Source organism: Staurois parvus, unplaced genomic scaffold (genome assembly GCF_062004578.1).
Source record: "Staurois parvus isolate SC_StPar_1 unplaced genomic scaffold, SC_StPar_1.0 ptg001570l, whole genome shotgun sequence".
NCBI lineage: Eukaryota > Metazoa > Chordata > Amphibia > Anura > Ranidae > Staurois > Staurois parvus.
This window is the reverse complement of record NW_028319366.1, coordinates 1,142,643-1,158,868: the sequence shown is the minus strand read 5'-3', so window position 1 is coordinate 1,158,868 and position 16,226 is coordinate 1,142,643. Positions and strand designations below refer to the sequence as shown.

General features: G+C 46.7%; 1 protein-coding gene across 1 annotated transcript in view; it reads right to left on the bottom strand.

Annotated features, from left to right (window-relative positions):
- GARRE1 (granule associated Rac and RHOG effector 1) overlaps positions 1-15,686 on the bottom strand; it is a 142,681-nt gene extending 126,995 nt beyond the window's left edge. Inside the window, 1 exon segment of the mRNA XM_089662858.1 lies at positions 15,541-15,686. The gene's annotated coding sequence lies outside the window, so the exon portion shown is untranslated.
- Positions 15,687-16,226: the final 540 nt, after the last annotated feature.

The window sequence follows — 16,226 nt, the reverse complement described above, 5'->3', positions numbered from 1 at the left end:
TTATTTCAGGTACTTGTATAGCGCTGTCAGTTTACACAGCACTTTACATATATATTGTACATTCACATCAGTCCCTAACCCTCAAGGGGCGTACAATCTAAGGTCCCTAACTCACATTCATACATACACATACTAGGGCCAATTTAGACAGGAGCCAATTCACCTACCAGCATGTCTTTGGAGTGTGGGAGGAAACCGGAGTACCCGGAGGAAATCACGCAGGCACAGGGAGAACATGCAAACTCCAGGCAGGTGGTGCCGTGGTTGGGATTCAAACCAACAACCCTCGTACTGCCAGGTGTCATATTTAACTACAGTCTCTGTACTGCACCCAAGGAGCTTACACTCCAATGTCCCCACCACTATTATTATACACTTATATCTCAGACTTATTCCGCAGTGCTGTACAGCGACACATCAGTCTCTGTACCAGAGGAGCTTACACTCTAATTTCCTACCGCACTATTATACATTTACATAGCTATGACATACTGCAAAAGAAAATAGTGCCGTGGTTGGGATTCAAACCAACAACCCTAGTACTGCCAGGCAAAAGTGCTAACTATTTAGCCACTGTGCCCAGCGTTGTCAATTTACACAGCGCTTTACATATACAGTATAAGTTATTCACATCAGTCCCTAACCCTCAAGGGGCGTACAATCTAAGGTCCCTAACTCACATTCATACACACACATACTAGAGACAATTTAGACAGGATCCAATTCACCTACCAGCATGTCATGGAGAGTTCGAGGAAACCGAAATACCCAGACTAAACAGGCACAGGGAGAACATGCAAACTCCAGGCAGGTGGTGCCGTGGTTGGGATTCGAACCAACAACCCTAGTACTGCCAGGCGGAAGTGCTAACCACTTAGCCACTGTGCTGCCCATTTGAACAAAGGCATCATCATAGTCCAATGGTTTGAGATATTGAAGGATTTTAATGCCATTCTGAAAAGCAATCTGTGGGGGGGGGGGGGGGGAAAATCGCTTTTCAGAGCCGCCTGAGCGCTGGTTTGCAGGTGTACAGGAAGCAATACTGCCTTTTTTTAAAATCAATCGCAAGGGGGATTTTACGTTGCAGTATCATGCCACAAACAAGCATTTGCATGTAGTTACGGAGTGGTGCCATTGACTACAAAGGGCACATTTGGCAAGCAGTACCACATGGCCAAATGTGTCAGGTCAAGTTGTAAATGTTCTGTATTACAGAGCATCGCAGCTGCGACTGTGTACAGACCAGAGAGGCCATCCTGTTAATTTGTACGTAGCCGGTCGGGGGTGGTAAAAACGTGGAACAATTGCTTGTTATCCCTGCCCCTTCTCCGCATGTGTAAACTGGAGATTGTTGGCATAAGCATTCTTAAACAGACTCTGTCCCCTTTGTTCATTTAGGCCTCCAACCCACTAACTTTTTGCACCACAAGCCCCCCCCCCCCCCCCACTACTTCCTTTATGGGAAGTGTGTGGACTGCAGTACTCAGGGACTGGGTGGTCAGTCTCCAAATGATGAACGCAGGTTTAACTCCCATCTTCAAAAGAATGGGGTGGCATCATAATGAAGTTGGGGGTGGGGGGGTTGCAAGAGACATGAGCAAAATGACAGGGTCTCTTTACATCAATTAAAAGCGGAAGTGCCACTTCTCACAGTCGAATATGATGCCATTTGTCCTGCCCGCAGCCTTCTCGGACACACATTACCGGTCTCTGCACCGCGCGATCTCAGGCATGCACAGTAAGGAGCCTCAACAAGACATAACCTGCTCCCAAATCCAAGATGGCGGAGCCAAGGACCCAGCTGCGAGAAGACAACGCTGGACTCCAGGGACTGGTAAGTTCCTGATTTTTAAGTCAACAGCTACAGTATTTGCAACAGCTGATATATATATAAAATAATGGGTAAAGCATCTCCAATGTATTCCAGCTACAAATTATCTACACCTGGCGTGCCAATTTCCAAACTGAGTGAGCCACAAGTTGCAACCATCAACCGTCTGTCAAAGAAACAAAAAAAAAAAAAAAATGTAGGCCGCTATGGTTTGCCCATGTTTGCAGAATGAACACCAGGCCACTGCCATGTGAACTCCTCTGGGGAGTGACCTGTCCACTGGAGGGTTCAACAAGCAGCACTGAAGAAAACGTGGCTCAAACACATCAAGGACGATCAGTGCCTCCTCATCAATGCCCACCAGTGCCACTTTATCAGTACAGCCTCAGTACCCATCAGTGCCACCTATCAGTGACCAACATTGCTGCATATCAGTGCCTCCTCATCAATGCCCACCAGTGCTGCCTTATCAGTGCCACCTCATCAGTACAGCCTCAGTGCCCATCAGTGCTGCCTATCCGTGCCACCTCATGAGTGTTGCTGTATATCCGTGCCACCTCATCAGTGCTGTCTATCAGTGCAGCCTCATCAATGCACATCAGTGAAGGAGAAAAATTACCTGTTTGCAAAATTTTATAATAGAAACAAAGAAAAACTTTTTTTTTCAAATGTTTTTCACTTTTTTTTGTTTATAGTGCAAAAAATAAAAATGCCCAATGGCGATTAAATACCATCAAAAAAACGATAAAAATTTCATATGGGTACAATGTTGCATGACTGCGCAACTGTCAAAGTGCGACAGCGCTGAAAGCTGAAAATCGGCCTGGGCACGAAGGGGGTGAAAGTGCCCGGTAGGCAAGTGGTTAATACTGCTTTAAGCTTTGGCCACTGTGGAAATGGTTTACCCCTCAGGCACTTTCACAGGTCATCTCATTTAATCTGCTACTGACAGGTGCTCTTTAAGTGGATATATCACAGTCATATTTTCAAGCGCTCTCAACGTTTAAGAAGTTTTAAATCTGAGTGTTTTCTTTTTAACCACTGGCTTCAAAGACACGAGTCTCCCACTCAGTCATTAAGAATGAAAGATTCTTTATAAATAGCCATGGCCACTATTTTTACTCCCGAGTTTCTTTCAATGAGGAACCACTGAAGGATTTCATTATGGAGATGAATAATCACGTCTGCAGGCATGACAGTCGGTTGAGAATGGGGAATCATAGGAAACCAGTCTGCTTCCTGCCTCTGGAAGTCAAGGGTCACCGTGGAGCACAATGCCGAGTTCTTCACACAATACAAGTACGTTTCTAATCACAGCACAGAAAGCCTACCTAAAGGTCCTGTGAATCTGAACCGCTTTACACTTCAATCTTTTACAATGTCATTTTAACTTAACATTTGCAGGAATCTGATTGCTATGGATTACTAGCAATCCAAGAGTTCATGGGTCTGCAGACTACAAGCACCCTTGAAGATCACCAATATTGGTGGAATGCCCAAAGAGACCCTAAGAACCAATTTAAAAAAAATTCAAGTGTTACTAAACCCACAACAGTACAATCAGTCTGTAGATGCAGTAAAGAGTGCTTGTTATACTCACTGTGGGACCTAAGGGGTTAATCCTCCGCATTGTGTAACAAGGCTGTTTGATCCTGGTTTTTCTGATCCTCCCCTTTTCCTACTGTCCCCAATCCATCTGCCATAATTAGAGCAGCAGTGGCAAGTCTGCACATGCTCAGTTTGGTGTGTATTGCTAGATCGCTGTTTTTTTTTGGGAGGGTGCATGTGATCAGCACAGGGCCAATCAGCTTTGTCCAGACAGAGGATCAGGGGTCATGCAGCCTCATAAGACAGTCAGAGGCTCATAAAATCTACCTTCCTCTTGGTCTTTAGTTTTCAGAGTTTCTGGTCAGATGTTTATACTGATGCTATTGCACCTAGTCAATTCCTCAGTTTATTTTCTGCAAACTTCAGAGGTATCAAGTATTTGGTAAATGCTACGCCCAGATTTTCTATGTAATATTTCTATTTTTTCCTTTCTGGATTAATATGTCAATACTGTTTCTAGTGAAGTTATGTTACCAAGATTTTAAAAATTAGTGATATTGTCTGTTTTTTTTTGTTATTGTTTTTTTACACTTGTTGGTTTAAGTTGAGTGGCAGCAGCTAAATAACAGTTCTATTCATCCTATTGAGCGCAGGAGGACATTTTCAGTTTATGTTACCAAGATACATCCTTGGAGGATTTCTCCGGCTGAAGTTATGTATAATTGATAATCCAATAAAGTTTCTTAAGAAAAAAAAAAAAAAAAAAGGACAGTCAGAGGAGAATGAAAAGTCCTCCTACAAGCTTTAACCAGTGCTTGTAAACGCGGTTAGCAGCGTTTACGAGCGTTTGAAACGCTGATAAAATCTACTCCTAAATGCAGGTTTGGTGCGTTCAAAAAAACGACTGTAAACTCAACTGCCTGTAAACGAAGATGTGTACATGGACACATAGGAGAACATTAGGGAGAGTTCAGGGGCTGCTGGAAAAAAAAATGCAGAAAAGCTCCTAAACGTGAGTTTATCAGCTGCAGTGTACATGGAGCCTACAAGCCTCTAAAAGCTGTGAAAACCAAGAGGGGTTCTAACCCTTCCCAGCTCTATCTGGGCAGCACAGTGGCTAAATGGTTAGCACTTCCGCCTGGCAGTACTAAGGTTGTTGGTTTGAATCCCAACCACGGCACCACCTGCCTGGAGTTTGCATGTTCTCCCTGTGCCTGCGTGATTTCCTCCGGGTACTCCAGTTTCCTCCCACACTCCAAAGACATACTCGTAGGTGAACTGGCTCCTGTCTAAATTGTCCCTAGTATGTGTATGTATGAATGTGAGTTAGGGACCTTAGATTGTACGCCCCTTGAGGGTTAGGGACTGATGTGAATGTACCTCCTAGACTGTAAGCTCGAAAGAGCAGGGCCCTCGAACCCCTCGTGTATTGTATTGTTACTGTCTTGTCTCATGTTCTGTCCCCTTTGCTACTGTACAGCGCTGAGCATACACTTTGGCGCTATATAAATACTGTATAATATATATGTAAAGCACTCATAAATTGACAGCGCTAAGTACCTGAAATAAATAAAATAAACAAATATTCAAAACTAAAGCATTTGGATTGACATAATGTACACTTTAGGAATGTTCTTTAAAACTCTTGAGATCAGCAAAAATGTAGAGTCGTAAATCTGATTTTGGCCACCATCCTCCGTGTACATTAGTTAGGCATTCAAACAACAGACTGGGCTTCCATAATAGTACGACTGGAGCGGACACATTTGGGTAGAACTCAGATCCTAGATTGTAAGCTCCAAGGAGCAGGGCCCTCGAACCCCTCGTGTATTGTAGCTGTATTGTCTCCCATTATAATGTACAGAGCTGAGCAAACTGTTGGCACTATATAAATATTGTACAATAATAATAATTGAGTCTATCCGGGACCACAAACAACAGAGTTCATTGTCTCAAAACCATCATGGCTACGATGCGTATTGTTCAGTCAACTGATACAACTGGCCGGAAGATACAATCACTGCCATCAATCACTATTATCCAACTTGTAACAGATTGGAATGTCATGTCAATATTCCTTCTACTTCAACAAAAACAAATCCTCATAGCGTGCACAATCCACAAAGGACACCATACAAAACATAGTGCATTTTAAATTACAGCACCCCCCCCCCGGCCCCTTCCTAATCCACGAACCCACAAAGCCTGGCGCTGGTACAGAAAAGCATGCAGCGAACTCATCCTTTTGCAACGTTTCATGCATTGCAGCGGAAGACGCAACACAGGTTGGCGGGTTCTGCTAATTAAAGCGTTACAGATCGGATGAATAGTACATAAACATGATCCTGTCAGTGCTGCAGTCTCATTAGCCGCCAGCAATCAAAGCTAAAATATGCACAAACCTGACACCTACCTCTGTGATACAATCGCTCTGGTGCGAGGTAAAGCACGAATGACGCCGGAGAGATTCCCAGAGAAAGAAAAAGGCAAGGCTAGGTAAGCGGGTCTCCAGCTGCTTTAAGCCGGGATTAGTGTGCATGTCTGTCTTACGGAAAGGGCTGGGGATGTGTAGCACCGAGCCCTGATCCACTGGGTGTCACGGAGCTGCCAGCACCGAGCCCTGATCCGCTGGGTGTCACGGAGCTGCCAGCACCGAGCCCTGATCCGCTGGGTGTCACGGAGCTGCCAGCACCGAGCCCTGATCCGCTGGGTGTCACGGAGCTGCCAGCACCGAGCCCTGATCCGCTGGGTGTCACGGAGCTGCCAGCACCGAGCCCTGATCCGCTGGGTGTCACGGAGCTGCCAGCACCGAGCCCTGATCCGCTGGGTGTCACGGAGCTGCCAGCACCGAGCCCTGATCCGCTGGGTGTCACGGAGCTGCCAGCACCGAGCCCTGATCCGCTGGGTGTCACGGAGCTGCCAGCACCGAGCCCTGATCCGCTGGGTGTCACGGAGCTGCCAGCACCGAGCCCTGATCCGCTGGGTGTCACGGAGCTGCCAGCACCGAGCCCTGATCCGCTGGGTGTCACGGAGCTGCCAGCACCGAGCCCTGATCCGCTGGGTGTCACGGAGCTGCCAGCACCGAGCCCTGATCCGCTGGGTGTCACGGAGCTGCCAGCACCGAGCCCTGATCCGCTGGGTGTCACGGAGCTGCCAGCACCGAGCCCTGATCCGCTGGGTGTCACGGAGCTGCCAGCACCGAGCCCTGATCCGCTGGGTGTCACGGAGCTGCCAGCACCGAGCCCTGATCCGCTGGGTGTCACGGAGCTGCCAGCACCGAGCCCTGATCCGCTGGGTGTCACGGAGCTGCCAGCACCGAGCCCTGATCCACTGGGTGTCACGGAGCTGCCAGCACCGAGCCCTGATCCACTGGGTGTCACGGAGCTGCCAGCACCGAGCCCTGATCCACTGGGTGTCACGGAGCTGCCAGCACCGAGCCCTGATCCACTGGGTGTCACGGAGCTGCCAGCACCGAGCCCTGATCCACTGGGTGTCACGGAGCTGCCAGCACCAAGCCCTGATCCACTGGGTGTCACGGAGCTGCCAGCACCGAGCCCTGATCCACTGGGTGTCACGGAGCTGCCAGCACCGAGCCCTGATCCACTGGGTGTCACGGAGCTGCCAGCACCGAGCCCTGATCCACTGGGTGTCACGGAGCTGCCAGGACCGAGCCCTGATCCACTGGGTGTCACGGAGCTGCCAGGACCGAGGCTGAATCACTTCTACCCAGGAAGACTTCTCTGGAATTCATGTTCGGTTTCACTGAAACTCACAGTGCCATGCACTACTGAACATTAGCAGGCAAGTTCCCCAATACACAAAAAACTCATCAAATGCATCCACCATCGCCTAGAATACCTACTTCTCAACTGAGCCTCCAAGTGCTGTTTACATGGCTGATGTCACTCAGCCAGACTCCTTTTTATTATGTGAACTAAGACCCTTTAATCACCCTTCCCCCTCCAAAAAAAAAAAAAAAAATGAGAGAGAGGCTGTGTCATTCTTAAATACCACCCATTCTTTAAATAACCCACAGCTTCCTACATAAGCAGGAGTGCCCCCCACCCGCTCCCCCTAAACAGTCCCAAAGAGTCCATCACCTAAATAAAGACAAACATGGTCCTCTCTCCTAAAATAACCGGAAAGGTCCGCGTGTACACAGCAAAAACAGGACTCTGCCATAGGTGAAAACAACATCAGACACAAGAATCAATGAAAAAAAATATATATATTATATCACACAATATATGTTTTTACCAAATAGAAGCCAAACTTTTACACTGATGCAAATGACGTCCAACAAGGAAATACACAATAATAATAATAATAGTTACCAAAAAATGCAACAAGAAAAGTTACCAAATATGCAAAAAAATTTCATTTTTTTGCCAAAACCTAGCACAGTATGCTAATTTAAAGTTTTTTTTGTTTTTTTTTTAAATGGGAAATATCCTTCCCCTATACCCCACCCTAATCCAATTTGTGTCAATCTGAGAAGAAGCATTGCCTTCACACAGATACCAAATCCACAGCAGTAAAAAGATCTCATTTACATTTAGTTTGTGCCGTGTGTCATCAGAAAATGCTGTTCTTCTGTCCTTAAAATCCTGTTCTTTGTTACATCTCAGTGCTGCTGACCTCCTGCGGCCTCTTTGCAGCCACTTCCTGTCTACATGCAATCATTACAGCATCAGCAGTGCATCATTGCCGGGGACCGGCTTCCTGACAGTGACGATGGTGGACCATGCCTGTGTAATGTGTGACAACACAGCTGCTTGTATGTGACAGAATGACAACTCCAAAGCATAAATGTTGTCACAATGTTATCAGGAAATGCCTAAATAAGGACCTTAACTGCCTTCCAACCACCTTATAGCAGATATACTGCTACAGGGAGGCATGGGTGTGCAAAAATCACACATATACATATATATATATATATATATATACACATACATATACACACACACATACATACATTATATATATATACATACATATACACACATACATAATATATATATATATATATAAATAAAATATATATATAGCCGTCAATCACTGGGTCCCGACCGGTGATTACTCATTGGCACCCAGGGATTGCCGAGTATCTCCGACAAGGAGGAGAACTGTTTGTAAACAAAACAAATCTCCCTGTCAGCTCGTGCACAGTGCTTTGGATGGCTGTGCACAGCACAGCCATGAAAAGCAGTGTACTTACAGTGAAGCACTGGGACACATACTATGTAAAACACAGTTAACCCTTTGATCGCTCCTACTAACGCCTTCCTGCCCAGTGCCATTAGTACAGTGTCAGTACTTTTTTTTTTTTCTAGCACTAATCACTGTATTGGTTTTACTGGGGATGTCAGTGACACCAGGTCAGTTCCCCCCCAGTGTCAGAATGCCCACTGCAGTCCCGCCATAAGTCGCTGATCGCCGCGAGTAGTAAAAAATAAAGATAAAAAATCCCAGTATCTATACCGCCATCTGTAAACGCTAGAACTTTCACATAAACTGTTTAATTTACACGTACTGAGATTTTTTTTTTTTTTTTTTTAGCAAAAACATGGAGCAAAATACATTTTGGCCCAAATTTGACAAAATTAGATTTTTTTAAATTTTTTTACTAGACGTGTTTAATAGCAAAATGTCAAAAATATTTCTCAAAATTGTCTTTTTTTTTTTTTTTTTTTTTTTAATATGACAAAAAATAAAACTGCATAGGCGATCAAACACCACCAAAAGAAAGCTCAATTTGTGGGGAAAAAAAAAAAAAAAAAAAGGATGTCAATTTCATTTTGGTGCAGCATTGCATGACCGCGCAATTGTCATTTAAAATAACGCAGCGCCGTAACGCAAAAAAATGGCCTGGTCAGGACGAGGGGTAAATCCTCTGGAGGGCGAGGGGTTAAAGCCCAATTCTGGGAAAAGTAAATCTCCTCCCTTGCAGCAGGGCTGTCTCTGCACTGCATGGCCCCTTTCACACTGCTGGTCCAGTCAGGTCCGCCTCTTTTTCAGGTGGACCTGATCGGATGATCCATTCACCCCTATGGACAGGTGCGTGTAAACAAACTTGTGTGCTTACCTCCGAGTCTGATCCGGTTGGCTTAAAAAAAAAAAAAAAAAAAAAAACACCCAACAAGGAGATACTTTCTCCTCCATCTAGGCAGATCGGAAGGCAGTCGATGTAAAAATGGACAGTGGAGTCTGACACACAGCCCAGAGATCAGAGCGGGCTCTGTGTCCACTACACACAAACTGTGTCATCCACCCCTTCTGCTCTGATCAGCAAGGGGTCTGTGAGCAGTTCCCCTTCTGATCAGGACAGAGTCTGCCCCACCTGAAAAGGGGCCCAAGTAATAGGCCTAGAGGATGGGAAAAGCGGTTTTATTACGTGATCCAGCAAACACGCTCCCCTACATTATTCCAGCAGTGGACTGCTCCTCAGCATCCAATTCAGGGCTATGGGCCCTGCATCAGTCCTGATGACTTCAGCGGGCATCCAACTGCCAGAGCGTAGGGGAAAAGAGGCTGCTGGAACCGGACTTGCAGCATGCAGGAACAGAGGAAGTAAAACTGCTTTTCCCGTTCTTGTAAATGCAAATGGATATTTCATGCAGAGGCAGCCCCGATGCAAAGGAGGATTTTACCTTCACTGGAGCTTAGCTTCAAAAGAATTACTAAAACCACAACTGTTTTTTTTTCCATTTTGGATACAGAGAGAGTTTTACCCACGTCAGCTTTTGTTACCCTCTGTGTTCCATTGGGGAGAATTTTATTTGCTTCCTCTGCCGCAGGAAGTTAGAAGAAATCCCTTTAAAGTGAGAGAAATCCCTTGTTGTCGCCACAACTATTATTCCTATTTGAAGATTTCCCCTCTATTCTGGCCTATTCAACCCAAAATTTCGGATTTTCTTTCACTCTCAGCAATAACAATTACCATGACAAATAGAGATGGTGAATCTCCACAAGGCTGGAAAAATAGAGAGGGTGAATCTTCGCAAAGCTGGAAAAATAGAGAGGGTGAATCTCCACAAAGCTGGGAAAATAGAGAGGGTGAATCTTCGCAAAGCTGGAAAAATAGAGAGGGTGAATCTTCGCAAAGCTGGAAAAATAGAGAGGGTGAATCTTCGCAAAGCTGGAAAAATAGAGAGGGTGAATCTTCGCAAAGCTGGAAAAATAGAGAGGGTGAATCTTCGCAAAGCTGGAAAAATAGAGAGGGTGAATCTCCACAATGCTGGGAACATAGAGAGGGTGAATCTCCACAATGCTGGGAACATAGAGAGGGTGAATCTCCACAATGCTGGGAACATAGAGAGGGTGAATCTCCACAATGCTGGGAACATAGAGAGGGTGAATCTCCAAAGCTGGAAAAATAGAGAGGGTGAATCTCCAAAGCTGGAAAAATAGAGAGGGTGAATCTCCGCAAAGCTGGAAAAAAAAGAGGGTGAATCTCCACAAAGCTGGAAAAAAAGAGGGTGAATCTCCGCAAAGCTGGAAAAAAAGAGGGTGAATCTCCGCAAAGCTGGAAAAATAGAGGGTGAATCTCCGCAAAGCTGGAAAAATAGAGAGGGTGAATCTCTGCAAAGCTGGAAAAATAAGAGGGTGAATCTCCACAATGCTGGAAAAATAGAGAGGGGGAAACTCCACAATGCTGAAAACATAGAGAGGGGGAATCTCCACAATGCTGGGAACATAGAGAGGGTGAATCTCCACAATGCTGGAAAAATAGAGAGGGTGAATCTCCGCAATGGTGACAGACAGCAATAAAAACGTGACGAGTTCTAATCCCTCGACACTCTACAAAATTTAGCACGGGTTCACAGTTGTGTGGTGCGGTATATCACATGCGATTTGTCTGCAGAGCAAATCAGAGCCATACATTTTGCATGGCTCGAATTGCACGCGCACCAAAAACATGCAGGACCCTTCTTTGGGTCTGCACTAGAATCGGATCTCATGGGTATTCACACCTATGCGATCCGATGCTTCACATTGCACCGCATTTTGTGGACCGCTTTTGGGGTGTTGTTAACTTAACATACACACCCGCAGTGGTTCTCATGAACTGGGTGCGCTTCTGATGCTGTGCGGAATTCGCACTGAAAACGCTGTAAATTCCGCACCGCATCAGTGTGAACCAGGGCAGAAAGTAGAACTAGAAGCAAAACTTTTTTGTTTTGGATAGCATAAGGGAGGATTATAACCCATCAGTTTTTGTTTTGTCCTTTAGATTGTAAGCTCCACAAGCCGGGCCCTCCTATTCCTTCTGTACTGAAATGTATTGTAATTGTATTGTCTCCCTTATATTGTAAAGCACTGCGCAAACTGTTGGCGCTATAAATGCTGAATAATAATAATAATATATAAATCCTGTATAATAATAATATATAAATCCTGTATAATAATAATAATATATAAATCCTGTATAATAATAATATATAAATCCTGTATAATAATAATAATAATAATATATAAATCCTGTATAATAATAATATATAAATCCTGTATAATAATAATATATAAATCCTGTATAATAATAATATATAAATCCTGTATAATAATAATAATAATCTGTGTCCCATTGAGGAGATTTTCTCTCACTTCTTGTCCCATAGCCAAAACAAGAAGTGAAAGGAAATCCCTGCACAATAAGGGAATCCCTTGGGATCCCCCAGGTCACCAAAACTAGTGTTCCCGTTGGAAGATTTCCCCTCTATTACTTTTCGGCGGACAATAGAAAATTTGGAATTCTCTTTTACTTTCACTTTTGAAAACAGGACAAATAGAGAGGGTGTATCTCTCTGACGGGACACAGACCGCAATAAAAACATAAAAAATAAAAAATTTAAAAAAAGAAGTTTTGCCTTTTGATATACTTTGTTATTTTAGTGAAAGCTGCAGTTTTAATTAGAGTGAAAACATCTGGAATGATATGAACCTGTTATATGAGATTTTAGAGCTGAACCAATCCGGCTTCACTGTAGTGACATCACTTTTTAGGAATGAGCATGAGGCGGGGGATGGAAGCTTCAATGGGAGACCTACTGAGAAAGCTGGATCCATTAGTGACAAGACCTATAGAAAAAGGACCCGTACAATGTTACATTGTTGCAGCCCTCAGTGACAATACCTCTTGCTCCACCCCAATAATTAAATCCACTCGGGTGCCCTGCACACTGGTGGAAAGGCTTGTGATGTCTATGCCAGCCTCCCATCACTGCTTTTTAGATCGATTGATCGGTGGCTGTCTGTAGACATCCCCCCCCCCCCCCACCAAGGATGGCATAGATCAGCTGATCGTTGTCAAAAAAGTAGAGGCGGTGTATGGATCAAAACTGGGGTGCAGCCGGGTGGAGAGAGCACCAATGCTGTCACAGACGGGTGCAGATTACCAGGCGTACCATTCACCCCCATCAGATGTATGTGTTCTAGCTGCATTAACAGAAACTCATCTGATAACTTGCATTGGGAAAAAAAAAAAAACCTCCGGGTGGGTGGGGGGGGGGGGGATTTTTTTTTTCTTTTCACCATCGCCAGGTAATGTGAATCTTAAAGTGGTTGCAAACCCTCATATATACCCAGTGAAGTGACTGGCCTCAGGTGATACACAGAGATAAAACAAATCCTTCCACATAAGTTATACCTGTTCACCTGCAGTCATCACTTCTCTTCATCCTTTTAAAGTGCTGAATGTATAAAGCATGTCTGAGATGTCAGAAAAAAGCGGGTGAGGAGAGGTCTAAGAGCTGATTGGAGGGAAGGGACATATACCCCCCTCCTTCACACAGCACACAGGAACAGAGCTGAGGCTGTCAATCACAGGCTGTGTGCTGGAGCTCCCTCCTGTCACCATATTTTACTTGTAACCTGTCGGATGTGATTCATGCTGATAGAGGACAGAGGCAACAGACAGAAATGACACTCAGGGGTTGATTTACTAAAACTGGAGAGTGCAAAATGTGGTGCCGCTGTGCATGGCAGCCAATCAGCTTCTAACATCAGCTTGTTCAATTAAGCTTTGGCAATAAAACCTGGAAGCTGATTGGTTTCTATGCGGAACTGATACCAGATTTTACACTCTCCAGTTTTAGTAAATAAACCCCTCAGTGCTCTGGATTGAGACAAGTACACACTATGGAGGGATATGCATTGCTAATATTTCATGTTTACGCTTTACAATCACTTTAACCGCCTCACGCCCACCATAGAGTAAACTAGCGGACGCAAGGTGGTTCTCTCGTTCTGGGAAGACGTAATATGACGACCTCCCATTTTCACCGAGCGCGGCGATCGGCGGTGCGCTGTGTCCCTCGGACACAGCGGATCACTGATCCACGGAAAGAGACGAAGATGTCGGCTCGGTCATGTGATCAGCTGTGTCCAATCACAGCTAATCACATGTAAACAGGGAAATGCCGGTTATTGGCATTTCTCTCCCCACGAGCTGTCACGCTGACAGAGGAGAGGAGAGGCGGTAATCGGCATTCCTCGGAGGGAACATCTACGCTGATCATCAGGGCACTGATGATCTGTGTAGCCCCAGCAGTCCCACCTGTCAGTGTCCATCAGTGCCCATCTGAGCTGCCTTTCAGTGTTACCCATCAGTGCTGCCAGTCAGTGCCACCTAACAGTGCCATATATGCGTGATGCCTGTCAATGCCCATCAGTGATGCCTGTCAATGCCCATCAGTGCCACCTACCAGTGCCTCCTCATCAGTGCAGCCTATCAGTGCCCATCACTGCAGCCTCATTAGCGCACATCAGTGAAGGAGAAAAATCACTTATTTACAAAATATTATAACAAAAACTAAGAAAAAACGTTTCAAAATTTTCAGTGGTTTTTGGTTTAGGAAAAAAATAAAAAACCCCAAGGTGATTAAATACCACCAAAATAAAGCTCTATCACAAAAAAAGGATAAAAATTTCATACGGGTACAGTGTTGCATGACCGCGCAATTGTCAAAGTGCAACAGTGCTGAAAGCTGGAAATTGGCCTGGGGGCAGGAAGGGGGTATAAGTGCCCGGTAGGCGAGGGGTTATATACCGGGACTCCTCAAGAGCAAAATGTTGTCTCACACTATACAATGCAATGAAATGACAGAACTCCGACTTCTAAGTACAGAACAAGAGTCACAGTGCAAGGGAACTGACAGGTCAGCTACACCCCAATATTCTACACACCCTGCAACACCCCAACTGCCACTCTGATCTCCTCGAAAATGCCAATACTAATGTACAGAACGGACACCCCCGACGCCACAGAGTCCATCACACCCCAGAGTCCATCACACCCCGACACCACAGAGTCCATCACACTACACAGTCCATCCCAACCCCGACACCCCAGAGTCCATCACACCCCAGAGTCCATCACACCCCAGAGTCCATCACACCCCAGAGTCCATCACACCCCAGAGTCCATCACACCCCAGAGTCCATCACAGCCCGACGCCACACAGTCCATCCCAACCCCGACACCCCAGAGTCCATCACACCCCAGAGTCCATCACACCCCAGAGTCCATCACACCCCAGAGTCCATCACACCCCAGAGTCCATCACACCCCAGAGTCCATCACAGCCCGACGCCACACAGTCCATCCCAACCCAACCCCGACACCCCAGAGTCCATCACACCCCAGAGTCCATCACACCCCAGAGTCCATCACACCCCGACACCACAGAGTCCATCACACTACACAGTCCATCCCAACCCAACCCCGACACCCCAGAGTCCATCACACCCCAGAGTCCATCACACCCCAGAGTCCATCACACCCCGACACCACAGAGTCCATCACACCCCGACACTGACCTCCCAAAGTGCATTCCACCCCTTCCCCCACACAGTGCATACCATACCAACACTGCCCCCCCCCCCCAATGCATCACACCTCAGACCTGACCCCCCCCCCTCACACTGTACTCCTCCAACACTGACCAATCACGGTGCAGAATTCCAGCACTGATAATGAGAGCGCAGCCAGCACTGACACCTCATAGTGTCTCATACCTCACCACCCCCCACACTGTACAAGCAGCACTGACACCTCATCACCGACCTCTCACTGACACCTCATAGTACCTGACACCCCCGAATGTCCCCTCACAGTACACCCCCCACTAGCACACAGACCCCCATCACCCCGAACTCACCGTCCACCGGGGCCGCTCTCACCCTCTGACGCCCCGCCCGCCGGAAGTGACGTCACCGCCCCTCTCTCCGCACCACAGATCCCCCGCAGCCCGGAGCGGGCCTATGTTCATCGTCTCCAGCCGTCTCCAACGTGCGGCCACCCTGCCGACCGTCCTCCCGCCCCGCCCTCTCCCCCTCGACGTGCGCGGCCCCGCCCGCTCCTCAGGCGCGCCCCGGGGCTCTGAGCGACAAGGTGCGCATGCGCCATATCCTCTCGGCCATCGGGAGCGTGCGCCGCCTCCGTGCTCCTGTGCGTGTGTGAACGCGTACCCTCTAAGGTAGCGCGCCTGCGGTCTCCGTGTGTGTTGCCGCCTCCCCATGGAGGTACCGTGAACTGCAGGTGTGAGTGTGGGAGATCATTATACCAGAATGCTGTGTAACAAGAAACTGACTACATAACATTACAAGAGACCGTCACCGTACAGAGATGGGAGTCACAAGAGACCGTCACCGTACGGAGATGGGAATCACAAGAGACCGTCGCCGTACGGAGATGGGAGTCACAAGAGACCGTCGCCTTACGGAGATGGGAATCACAAGAGACCGTCGCCGTACGGAGATGGGAGTCACAAGAGACCGTCGCCGTACGGAGATGGGAGTCACAAGAGACCGTCGCCGTACGGAGATGGGAGTCACAAGAGACCGT